Here is a 13,125-nt window from a genome sequence, read left to right as displayed (position 1 = left end):
CAAATGTCTCATCAGAAGTAATTGTTGGTCTAATTTTATGAGATTCGCTCATAAGTGTACGTAGAAACTAGGAGGAAAATACAGTTAACTCTGCCGGGCCCCCTCCTCCCCCCCCCCCCCCAAAGCACTTTATTGTAAATATTGTGATTGGTTGGTGGTGGTGTTGCTGTGTTGACAATTCCGAATGTAAACATTTATATGTGTAAAGAAAGTCTGTTATCCATATTAGTTTTCTTGTGGTGCTTGAAAACATTTTTCAGTTTATGGCTTTTAAGGACCTTAAAATACGGAAGGCTGCTTTAATTTCGTTATTATGAATTGAGCTGATGGTGAGTATTTGACGTTTAATTTGAAGGGCTTCATTGCGATTATATTACAGTAGGCCTACACATTCGGAAATTCGATGTTTCTGGATATGCCTCAAGTTTTGTTCCTTACTTTAACATTTTTTGTGCTATTATTTTATTTTCAACGTGAGGGGGGCGGGGCGTTGACAACGGAATTAATTTCAACGTGCGGAGGGCGTTGACAACGGGCGAAATAATGCTACAAACCTCGTTCCAAATTCTGCGGCATTACACTTTCGCAGTTTAGTTGTATATTATCCTTTTAATATTGTGTTGAGGAAACATGTCTATGTAGGCTACAGCCTCTCTTTCCCTATGTCTAGATACGAACTGTAATGCATTTTTAAGGGATTCAGCAAATTCTGGAAATTATGTTCTAAATTATCTGGATACAATTTTTGGTGAGTGTGTACAATTAACTTGCAGGTAAAAATTGTCCGGGTATGGGATAAAGCCCACTTATCTAATTTCAGAACTGTTGATGGGAAAGACATATTTCTGTGGTTTCAAAAATTCAAAATCGTTTATGCTTTACCAAAGTGTGCACACTAGTTAGTAGTCCAATTATTTTGGGTGAAACACTTACAAAATCGCACTCAGAGGACTGCCAGTCATTTTTGTTTTGAGGAGGCAAAATGTGACTACTAGTATCTTTACCCACAGTTCTTGAAATTGGAACGTGGGAGTGAGTTTAATAAACATCTATTGTAGATTACAGACTTTTTCATTTAAAGCTTCATATTTTGCTTCATTATAGGGTTAGACATTAAAAGGGATTTATTTGCAGTTGGAAGAATTACAGGTGAAGATTCATACAACTGCATCAAGATTTCTGGTTGTATTAGTGGCATAGCAATTTAAAAGAAAAAAGGATATGGTGCAAAATTCCCTAAAAGTTTTGGAAGTTAGTTCACTTGCTCTATTTGCAGTGGTGGTTGTAATTGTTTTAAGAAATACGACTGTGGAAGGCAACCATCCCTCGTGTTACTAGTAGACTTGTGTATTTCAGATACACTGCAGCATTTCAAGTGTAAGTTATAACGTTTTATCTTGCTTCTCCAAATGAATTATCAGACAACATGCATCCATGTTATTTATTGGTATTCATAGCGATTTGTATTCCTGAGACCATTGATAATGAAATGGATTCCCTTAAAATTTATTTATAATGATGTGTTATTTAAGAAATCTGGAAACGACCAAGAAATATAATTTTTGTTTAAATATTAGATGTTAAACTTGTTGATAAACTAAAGTTATTGTGAAACCTTAGTCTATAAATGAATTGTAGTATAGCCTAAGTTATGATGTTCCGATCAAATACCTGCCTCTGAATTATTTACATATGGCATGCTCTGTGAGATGCAGTATCTTCATAGATTCAGAAGGCTAATGCCCAATTTTATGACTTGAAGAAAGTGGAATGATAAAGTTATATGAAACTTTGTTGAGCCTTTGCAACATCTGGCTCAATTGTACAATACCATAGACTGCCTAGACATTTTACTCGGGAATTACTGGGACTAATAAATGCGTTGCTCATTGCCTCTAAGTGAAGTTACCAGACTTGCCAGAATGGTATATTGCTTTTGACAGTTCTCTTAGATCCATTATGAAGGGTTCCTTCCTTACTTCTTTCTGGTTGCTGGGATCGAGATACATTTCATCTCTCCCAGCTGTTTGTAATTTTGAAACTACATTGTTTCATTTATATAATTACGTACAGGTTCTCTCTTTTAAACTAAGATTGTCGAAGTGGTGTTTTTACTCTGCTATGAATAAGTTGTAGTATGGGAGGCACGCGCATAGTTCTTGAACTTGCAAGCAGTCTGAACGTGTTCGACTTAGCATCAGTCGCCAGTCTAAATATTGGATGTTAACATGGTGAGAGAGTTATCATTGCGACACCATATTTTTGTATGTAAAATTTCTGGTTTCATCTTAATGGTTGTGTGAACAGTCATGTTGTTGTTTGAGTCATCAGTCCATAGACTGTTTTGATGCAGCGCTCCATGCCACCCTATCCTATGGTCACCTTTTCATTTCTACGTAACTATTGCATCCTACATCTCCTCTAATCTGCTTGTCATATTCATACCTTGGTCTACCCCTACCGTTCTTACCACCTACACTTCCTTCAAAAACCAACTGAACAAGACCTGGGTGTTTTAATATTTGTCCTATCATTCTATCTCTTCTTCTCATCAAATTTAGCCAAATCGATCTCCTCTCACCAATTCGATTCAGTATCTCTTCATTCGTGACTCGATCTATCCATCTCACCTTCAGCATTCTTCTGTAACACCACATTTCAAAAGCTCTATTCTCTTTCTTTCTGAGCTAGTTATCGTCCAAGTTTCACTTCCATACAATGCCACGCTCCACACGAAAGTCTTCAAAAACATCTTTCTAATTCCGATATCAGTGTTTGAAGTGAGCAAATTTCTTTTCTTAAGAAAGCTCTTCCTTGCTTGTGCTAGTCTGCATTTTATGTCCTCCTTGCTTCTGCCATCGTTAGTTATTTTACTACCCAAGTAACAATATTCATCTACTTCCTTTAAGACTTCATTTCCTAATCTAATATTTCCTACATCACCTGCCTTTGTTCGACTGCGCTCCATTACTTTTGTTTTGGACTTATTTATTTTCATCTTGTACTCCTTACCCAAGACTTCATCCATACCATTCAGCAACTTCTTGAGATCTTCTGCGGTCTCAGATAAAATAATATCATCGGCAAATCTCAAAGTTTTGATTTCCTCTCCTCGACATACGAATAATAACACAGTAGAGGTTTCCACCTATTCAATACTAATATGTATTTACAATATTTTATATTACATGGAACTAGTTTCGACCCACCTAGGGGTCATCATCAGCCATATTAAAGCATAAACATCTCTTGGCGATTCCCTTTCCAAATTTCTCTTTGATTTCCTTTACTGCCTGTTCTATGTAAACATTGAAAAGGAGAGGGGACAAACTGCAGTGGATTGCTGCTTCTTTTTCAAAGCTGAACAGTCATAACGATCGCTATTGTTGTGCATAAAATGCTAATGGTGTTAAAGTCCCTCATTATGATAGTAAGATTGGTGTTTGGTCTGCCGTTAGTTCAAGACTAGTTATTGGGCTCATGTGTTTTCTATAATTTTTTTTTTTTTTTTTTTTTTTTTTTTTGCTTTATGTCGCACCGACACAGATAGGTCTTATGGCGACTGTGGGATAGGAGAGGCCTAGGAAGTGGAAGGAAGCGACCATGGCCTTAATTAAGGTACAGCCCCGGCATTTGCCTGGTGTGAAAATGGGAAACCACGGAAAACCATCTTCAGGGCTGCCGGCAGTGGGGCTCGAACCCACTATCTCCCGATTACTGGATACTGGCCGCAATTAAGCGACTGCAGCTATCAAGCTCGGTTATATATATATATATATATTTTTAAAGGACAGTAAATGCAGAGAGGTACCGTGCCAGGATGACATTTTGACGTCGTTCTTCCATCAGTTAATGGAAGAATAACAATTACGTGGGTGGTTTCAACAAGGTTCTGCCCCTGTTCATACAGTAGAAGATTCCCTTCTTACTATCTCGGAAGTTTTTGCAGACAGAGTGATCAGTGTTGGTCTATTTGCCCCCCCCCCCCCTTGTTCTCCAGATCTAACAATGTGTGATTTTTTACTTGAGGGATAAAGTGAAAGAAAAAGTGTATCAAACAAATCCTCACACATTGGAGGAACTGAAAGAAAACATTACGAATGAAATCAGAAACATTACAGTGGCAGAAGTCACTCGCATCAGCCAGAATGTGACCAGTTACAGTGCCTGCATAACCCAGGAAAGACGACACTTCCAGCATCTTTTATAAGGTATGATTTCATATAAGATTGTATACACACTTAAAGCAGGGCGGCCACGCACTACATAAGTTCGTCTGAGGCAGCTTTCGTAGCGCAGAGTACAAACACTGTGCGTTCAGTCTTAGTTTATATGAGAGACCCTGTAAACTAAATTGCTTGTGGAATTGGGTCGTGATAGTCTAATGGCTTTGTCATTGAAGCATTCCACCAAGGTGAATCCTGGCTAGTACAAACAAGATTTTAGAAATCACCCGGCCCGTCTCTATGATTCGGACTCCCTAGTTAAACTTGAGGTTACTTGGCAATGATTGCACCGTCAGGCAAGTAAAACTGCCAAGGTTGTTTGCCTTTCTTGTTGAATTGCTTTTACAGTGTTCTCCCCAGAAATTTTCGTCAACTGGGTGGCACGAATGAGTAACCGGGCGGAGAATACTACGTAGAAAATGAAAATGATAAAATCTCATTGTATTCCCCTCAGAGCATAAATAGTAATGTCAGACAGGTAAACATTAATGTAAAATTGAACTGTTTTAATGTTATTTTCACGAACAAGACATAGCAAAAGTATTTTGAACTTCTAGTGCTCTACTGCTCGTTTATAATCATGTAACATCAGTTGCTCTGGAGTGCCATCTGGGTTTTTCACGTCATGCAGAATCAAGCTTGTTCGAACTCCACTTTCGGCAGCCTTGAAGATGGTTTTCCTTGGTTTCCCATTTTCACAGCAGGCAAATGCTGGGGCTGTGCCTTAATTACGGTCATGGCTGTTTCCTTTTCACTCCTAGGCCTTTCCTATGCCATCATCGCCATAAGCCCTATCTGTGTCGGTGCAATGTAAAGCAAATTGTAAAAGGAATCGAGCTTGCATGCAATTCCATGCTAATTCAGACATTGCTCGCACACATTACATTTAGTCAAGCTAAACATTTAAACTCTGATGTAATTGATGCAATTATGCTGCACATAATGAAGATTTATCATTTAAATAAACAATTTTACAGTATTTACATTTTTATTTGGAGCACCCAGTGACTCGTATGAATTGTTATTATGTAACTAGTGCATATCTAGATTGTGTTAGCCGGATGGTCTGTAAAAAACAGCAGGGCGGGGCGCCCAATGAAAAGGTCCTAGGGAGAACACTGTTTTAGATGTGGCTTGATGCAGGTGGGTATAATTCAGTTTTATTGTATTTGAAAATGAAACAAAACATGGGATTACCATACTTAAACTGAGGGAATTCATGTTCAGTGGTTTATTTCACATATTTTTCACTGCCTTGGGCTTTTTTTAAATCTGTTTTTGAGGCAGTGCTGTAGGCTAAGTACTTTAACCTGTACATATTACAGTAATATTCTCTCTACAGCTATATACTGTGCAGAGTATGTATAAAATTTGTTTTTGTAAGAAACACATTATACACTGTAGACTAATAAACCAGGGGATCTAGCAGAACTGAATGGGGGTTGGGGAAATGGTCTCAAAAAATGGGTGATCTGGTAACCCTAATATAACGTGAATTGATATCTGGGCATCATTAAGATCGGTATCTGTTTTGAAATGTGTGTGGCCTAGTTGCAAAGACATAGGTTGTTGTTTTAACGGTCCAAACAAGGGTCATAGCATTAGTCATTGGTGAAGTTCAGAATCTTGGAAGAATTAGTTGTTGTTTATTCAAAATACAATTGCACTTAAACGAGGTGGCCTCAGTGTGTTCATCATTTAATCATTAACGTCGTACCATTAACAATTCAACACAGTCAACATTACATGACGTGTTGGTGTCATTTCTCTGCAACACTTCTCCCTGCTAAAGATGCACGGTTCAGCTTATAGTAAGTTCTTGAAGCACTTATTTCATCATAAAGTATAGTCATCAATAATAATATTAAGACTGTTTAAAATTCTGGCTGGCCTTTTTTTCTTTCCAAGAATTAACCAGTTAAATACAGGCATCACTGTAGTGTGTCATCCGCCTGGTGTTTAAAGCATATACCGTATGTCATTCTGAAATACAGTAACTAAATTATCATCTTTACATGTATTAATAATGTTCTCTGCCTTTAAAGGAACAAAATCATTCTCTGCTACTTCATGCAGGCTCGAGGCAGTAGCCTACTATGTAAAACAATATAGGCTACTTCTACAGTTGTTTTGTTTTCTCCTTCATGTATAAAATTTGTTTTTTGTAAGAAACTCATTTAACCGGGGTATCTGGCAGAACTGAATGGGGGTTGGGGAAATGGTCTCAAAAATGGGTGGATCCCGGTAAAGCTGGGTGATCTGGTAACCCTAGTATAATGTGAATTGATGTGGGGGCGTCATTAAGATTAGTATCTGTTTTGAAATGTGTGTAGGTTAGTTACAAAGGTGTTGGTTGTTGTTTTAAGGGTCCAAACATGGGTCATAGCATTAGTCATTGGAGAAGGAGTTCAGAATCTTAGAAGAATTAGTTGTAGTTTATTCAAAATACAATTGCACTTAAACGAGGCTGGCATGTCAGTGGACTTAGTGCTGTTTGGGTCACGTAGCTATCAGCTGGTATTGGGGAGATGGTGGGTTCGAACCCCACTGTTGACAGCCCTGAAGAGGTTTTTCCGTGGTTTCCTATTTTCGCAGCAGGCTGTACCTTCATTAGGGCCACGGCCGCTTCTTTCCCACTCCTAGCCCTTTCCTATCCCGTGGTCGCTATGCGATCTTTCTATGTGGGTGCGACGTAAAGCAGATTATAAAAAATATTTATGTTCATGACATGAGTCTCACATTACCGACAGGATAAAATGATTCATTAGAGAAGAATCTCCGAGTGCTACAAATGCAATACGTATTGGGCGAATTCAGAATGGAATGTATGCAGATCGCTAGAGCTTTGCCCGCAGAAACCAAAATTCGCACTGCCCCACCAACGGGCAAACTTTACAGACATTCCCAGTTTGGAAAATCTTGTTTGCAATATATGATTAGTGTGGTGGCGGGCGCACAGTAAACATGTATTTTTAGCAGTAGCGGAGATTAGGGGGGCAGTCTCCACACACGCACACACACACTGTGGAGAAAATATTACATTTTCATTCCAATTCAGCCGGCTAAAACTAGGAATTATTAACGGAATTATACGCGAAAAACATGTCGTTGGTCGCGGCTAACCGATGTGTATAACGCTACAGCAAGTAGCGGGCACGTTGCATGTGCTCTGAGGAAGGGTAGCAGGGGTATTTTTTTTTGCCCAGGTCATGGACACTGAGGTATGATTCATCCGCTTGCCACGCGCATTCGTCGTCTGGCAGTCTCTTTAGTGTCAGTTTCTTAGTGTGTAGTCAACTACTACGTTAATTTTAATTGTATAATCACGCCGTACTTACATTTAACTACCTGATGTACCCGTGCTTCGCTACGGAATTCTATATTGTATACAGAAGTCTAAGTTAGGTACTGTACACGTCGCGAGTAAGATTGTATTAAATTGCATAGCTCTTATCATTACCCTAGAATCGCGACGGGAAGTCACCAAACGTCTTTTCTTATGTGAAGACAGGGTTAGGGAATTTTCATTGTAATGATAGGCCCTCTTGCCCACCAGTAGTCACAATCAAGTTAGGGAGTTTTCATTATAATGGCAGACACTCCCTCTCCACCTTCCTTTTTACATCCTCAGAAAGACTGTTTTAATGGTTTTCCCAACTCAAATCAACATAGGTCATTACAATAATGCCAGTAGGAATGTTGATCAGATGGAAAAACACACATTTTCTCACTTTTGACGAACAGTACTACGTTGCTGATCTAACAGTCCGCAGTTCCAGAGCTGGAATGACCAGGCGTGAGCCGTTAACACACTTTAATTTCGGGGGAGGGGGGGGGGATAGTGTAGAGTCCCAGGGCAAACTCTATGCCCTTTTACTCATCTGATTAATAGGGGTACCGATGAGTCGGAAAGCTCAATTCACTACACTGTCGCGGGGGGGGGGGGGGGGAATCTATCTGACTTTGAGGCCCCTCTTCGCTGCTAATTTGGAATAAAATTAATGTAGAATTTAATAAAAATGAAGAGGAAGAAGTTTTTCTTAAGAAACGACTCTTTTCGGGGTTGAAGAGTTAGTTAGTGAATTGTGGTGCTATAATTTGGAAGAGTCCAAAATTGTAATTCTAGACCAGGTCATAAGTGAACCTCTGCCATTATTCCGTTAATTGTGTACACTGCTCATTCCAATCAGCGCATCAGAGTAGGGATCGAACAGCTAGAATACTATGATGAATCAGTGTGTTATGTACCAGCAGTATCAGAAAATGTATAAACCAGAGGAGTGGCTATTCCTCTCCAAAATTCAGGCAGGCTGTTATACTCGGTACGCAGCAGTAATCCCATCTATCGGAGATGAGTGGCAGCATAAGAGACAAAGAATATCACAAACATTGATCAATGTAATGCTATTGTTGATCAGTTTTATGAGCTTTCGATACTGTGGGCCTTCACATTTAGTTTTCTTCTGACTCTGGAATACCACTCTTATTACAGTCGTAACGGTAAAACTGAATAAAACATATATGATCAGAAATTGTATTCTCTGTAACTTTTGTTATGTTGTACTCAGCGTGAATAGAATGATTTGTAGCCTAGATTGTAGTGGCTCATTCCCCGACTTGACATACCGAGTTTAATCAAATTCTCTTCAGCAGTTTTCTCGTGATGCGCGTACATACATATAGACAGAAGAAATTATGGAAATTTAAAAAATGCGTTTCTTTGTTATGGTGGACATGGCCGACGCAGAAATAGCATTCTTTTTAATTTTATATAGGCTTATATAGCGTGGCGTATGCTGGGATCAAGATGTGGACTTTTCGATTGTTGGTTTAGTGAACATCAAGCCTTTTAAGCGTTTTGAGCTGCAGCCAATAGCCATTGGAGTAACCTGCTGTGTTGTCAAGACTGCTTCACAAGCTACTGCAACTGTCAATACTCAACACCTGATCAGTGGATATAGTAGCCTAAGATTTAGCAAATTAAAGTCCTTAGCAAAAGTCCAGCTTTGTGGCTAAATGGATAGAATGCTTGCCTTTGGTCCGGTGGCTCCGGTTCAATTCTGATAATCAACTCCTTCGTACTGTTATTCTGATAATCGACTCCTTCGTACTGTTAATTCACCTGGTTTGGGGACTGGGTGTTTCTGACGTTTTCGCCATTAATTTCATCCTGATTAGGTCGCCGCCAAACCTATACAGATGCCACGTACCATTCTTCTTATTAAATACACATGAATTTTACAGCATTACCAGCGGTCGTGCCCATGGTTAACTGGTTTATTAGCTTCCTCGGGAGATGAGTGGTGGTGTGCGACCCATGATCAGGGGTTCGATTCCAACCACTAAACAAAACAACCAATAAAACCTTAAATATTGCATTTCATTTTAGCGGATCTACCTATAAAAAGTAAACTATATTACTTCTATAACAGCAGCTCTGCAGTGTTTTCCTACGATGTAGAAGTAAACGAAAGTGAAATATCAGCACTCTGTTATCTGAGTATGAGGTGAAGAAGTAGGCCTATATACGAAGAGAAACGCGTAGCTGTAGCGGTCTGATGGAACGTAGCCTAGCCTGCCTATCCCCCCGGTCCCCGCACACCTATCTTCGGTATACCAGAAGTCGCGCGAGGTGGGGTGAGGGAGGCAGAGTCTGGGCTGCAAGATCTGTCTCCGATGCGTTGCTCTCGGAAATACGTGCGACGTTTTTTCTCATTGCTTTGAAGTTTTGTAAATGGAATAATGTGTCAGATGCTTGCATTATAATGTATCGTTCTCATTTGAGGTTTGGGCTTCACCGATAGTCTTTGTAGCCCTCAGTATACGCCACTGCTATATAGATTTTAATACATGTGTAATATTGTTCCATTTGTGGAATGTGTATAGTGTTGAATCAAAATCTCAAAAAATATTATTACCGCATTTAAGTTGGTAAACTGTCAACCTTTACCTCTATCGAAATTCGCTCAGAGAGCAAGAAAAAACACCATTATGTAGCTTTCTCTTCCAGTTTTGATGTGTATGTCCTCCCTCCCACCGCCGTGATATCTCACAAACTCGGGTACATTTTGTTCCCTGTAATTCCATCCCCCCCCCCCTCCTTATTACTTCTCAAGAACCCGATATATTTAACATCTTTGGGAGATCAGCAAATGGAAGAGAAGTTTTAAGAATAGTTGCAGTATTTTTATTTAATGTAATTTGTTTGTCCAACCCTTGTCCCATTTCTCTACGGAATTGGGTATGAGGTGAGAGGAATCTGTCGTGGCGGGTGTTTATGATCGGATGCCCTTCCTGACATCAACGTCATCAGAGAAGTTCATGAGATGCTATGTGATAGTAGGAAGGGAGAGCGTGAAGCCCGATGCCGGCATATAGCCTACTCCAACTTCTATTTAATTGTAATACATGTGTAATATTGTTTCTGTGGTGAAAGTTGGTAAAATGTTAGCCTTTATATCTCTGTCGAAATTCGCTCAGAGAACATTAAAAACTTACCGTTTTGTAGCCCTTAAGGTCGAGGGCTTGGCACACATGACACCCTTGCTGGACAGAGAAGAAACAAGTAACAAACGAAATTTCAGTAGCGTGAGCAAATAGCTTAAAATATATTTGGCGTAAGTCACCATTGTCATTTCTGTACTACCGATCATAACAGGTTACATTACGTTAACGCTGTTGTAGACTGCAGTGGACTGAACGATGTGACAAGCTTTTCTATTGCTCCTCCCTTCTTCAGGGGAATATTCCTGATTACTGGTCCGTTCTAAACCGAGAACGTCGAAACTCAAGTTATTCACTTTGAGATGTCGAATGTTCCGGGCGGAGCGGGGGGAATGTTTGTTTGGAACCATAGTTGAACCGAGTGTACACACACACACCCTTCGGGTATCGCGCCGTGTATTATTTGGGCAGAGTTCTAGAGCGAAAGGCAGCTCCGTACCACCGAAGTCTGACCAGTTTGACTTAGCGCGGTACTGTTCCTGGTGGCAGAGCAGCAGACGTGAACAAGCAGTAGTTCTTCGCATGTTCGAGTAAAGTCGTATTTTGAACACGTAGCATCGGTTGGTACAGGTGAAAAATTGTCCCACTAGCTGGGGTCTTATGGTATCTAGTTGTACATGGAATAACCATATAACGTGCGACTGCCTCACAATTTGTATATTTTTCTCTTGAGGTTCTTTCATTTTATTTTAACAAAAGCTAATAAGCCTACTTTTTTTACTTCTTAGTTCGAGCAGCACCTTGGATGAGATTGATACTGAGTGGGGTATTCTTTCAGTTTTCCTCATCCAATTTTCGTGCATTAGATGTGTTCTCTAGACTGTCAGGCGCATGCGCACAATTAATGACTCGCATTTGCACTTTCCATGCGGCTCCTGTTATCTCATCTTTGCCATGTAGCGAGATGTTGGTATTCGACTAGTTCTTGCAGGCGTTCCAGTTTCGTAGTGTTTAAGGGCTCTCAGAAGAATTTGACATTGTTTGAGGATTTCTAATGAAATATGCACACCAGCAGCACGTGACGTGCGATCTAGTTTGCACTGAGCCTTATAAATATACCGTATGTGTAATTTTCTGTTATACTCAGTTACTGGTACCATTGCTTTTATGGGCACGAATGCAGTCACAGATACAAATATTAGAAGACTCAGTAGTACTAAAGGGTATGGTAATTAATATGTGATCAACAGGGGACAATAGAAAACAATTTGTCACATGATGCAAATTGTCGCTGCGTTTCTCCGTAAACAGCACTTGCTAGCTGTTTTCTTTAACTTAGAGAAGGCCTACGACACCACATGGCGATATGGTATCCTTTCAGTCCTGCATCAGTGGAGATTCCGAGGTAACTTGCCGGTATTTATTGCGAATTTTTTGTCCCTCCGTCTATTCCGTGTCCGAGTAGGGAGGACATATTCGCAATATCACGTTCAGGAAAATGGAGTCCCACAGGGATCGGTCCTTAGTGTCACTCTGTTCGCGATTGCCATAAACGGTATTGTCGCTGCTGCTGGTCTAGCAGTAATACCGTCGCTATATGTGGACGATTTTGCTCTGCGCTATAGGTCGTGCAGTATGGCAGTCGCAGAGCGACAATTAGGCCTACAGCAAGCTATTAGGAGGGTGGAGAAGTGGACCTTAGAACATGGCTTTCGATTTTCTGCCGCAAAGACCTCCGTTGTCCACTTTTGTCGTCACCGTACTCTCCACCCACATCCTGAGCTTTATTTAGGAAATGTCGTTCTTCCAGTTGTTGACACCGATTTCTTGGGCTTCTTTTTGACAGTAAATTATCGTGGGAGCCACACGTGCGGGAGCTAAAAGTGCAATGCACCAAGAGGCAAGTTTCTTAGCAGCACTAATTGGGGAGCTGACCGCGTGGTGCTCCTCCGATTTTACAGGGCACACATTTTATCCCGGTTAGACTACGGCAGTGCAGCATATGGCTCAGCAAGGCCAAGCGTGCTTGGGAAGCTGAACAGCATCCACCACAGTGGGATTAGGCTGGCGACGGGAGCTTTCCGTACAAGCCCCATTGCCAGCCTGCTCGCAGAGTCTGGTGTGCCGCCTTTACATCTGAGACGCCAGCAAATGCTTCTTTTGTATGCTGCAAATTTGCGACATATGCCACTTCATCCAAGCTATCCTTGCGTGTTCAACAATGGCAACCGTTTGCTGTACGCTGCTTGTTCTCGAGCAACGCGGCCGGTTGGAATACGCTTGGATAGCAGTTACAGATTGTTCGACGTACCTTCGGTTCCTTGCCTTGTCAGACAACCAAGTGGGGTACCTCCGTGGGTAGTACGACGACCTGAAATAATCCTGGATCTGCACACTGGCCCAAAGGAAAACACGGACCCTTCGATTTATCGGAGGCTCTTCCTGTCCGTTGTTG

At 40.7% G+C, this 13,125-nt stretch overlaps 1 protein-coding gene across 3 annotated transcripts in view; it reads left to right on the top strand.

The window, feature by feature from the left end:
* Positions 1 to 13,125, top strand: part of LOC136866395 (uncharacterized) — a 434,395-nt gene that overhangs the window by 494 nt on the left and 420,776 nt on the right. The gene's annotated exons all lie outside the window — the stretch shown is intronic.

Source organism: Anabrus simplex, chromosome 3 (genome assembly GCF_040414725.1).
Source record: "Anabrus simplex isolate iqAnaSimp1 chromosome 3, ASM4041472v1, whole genome shotgun sequence".
NCBI classification, from domain to species: domain Eukaryota; kingdom Metazoa; phylum Arthropoda; class Insecta; order Orthoptera; family Tettigoniidae; genus Anabrus; species Anabrus simplex.
This window is presented reverse-complemented; position numbering and strand designations above follow the sequence as displayed.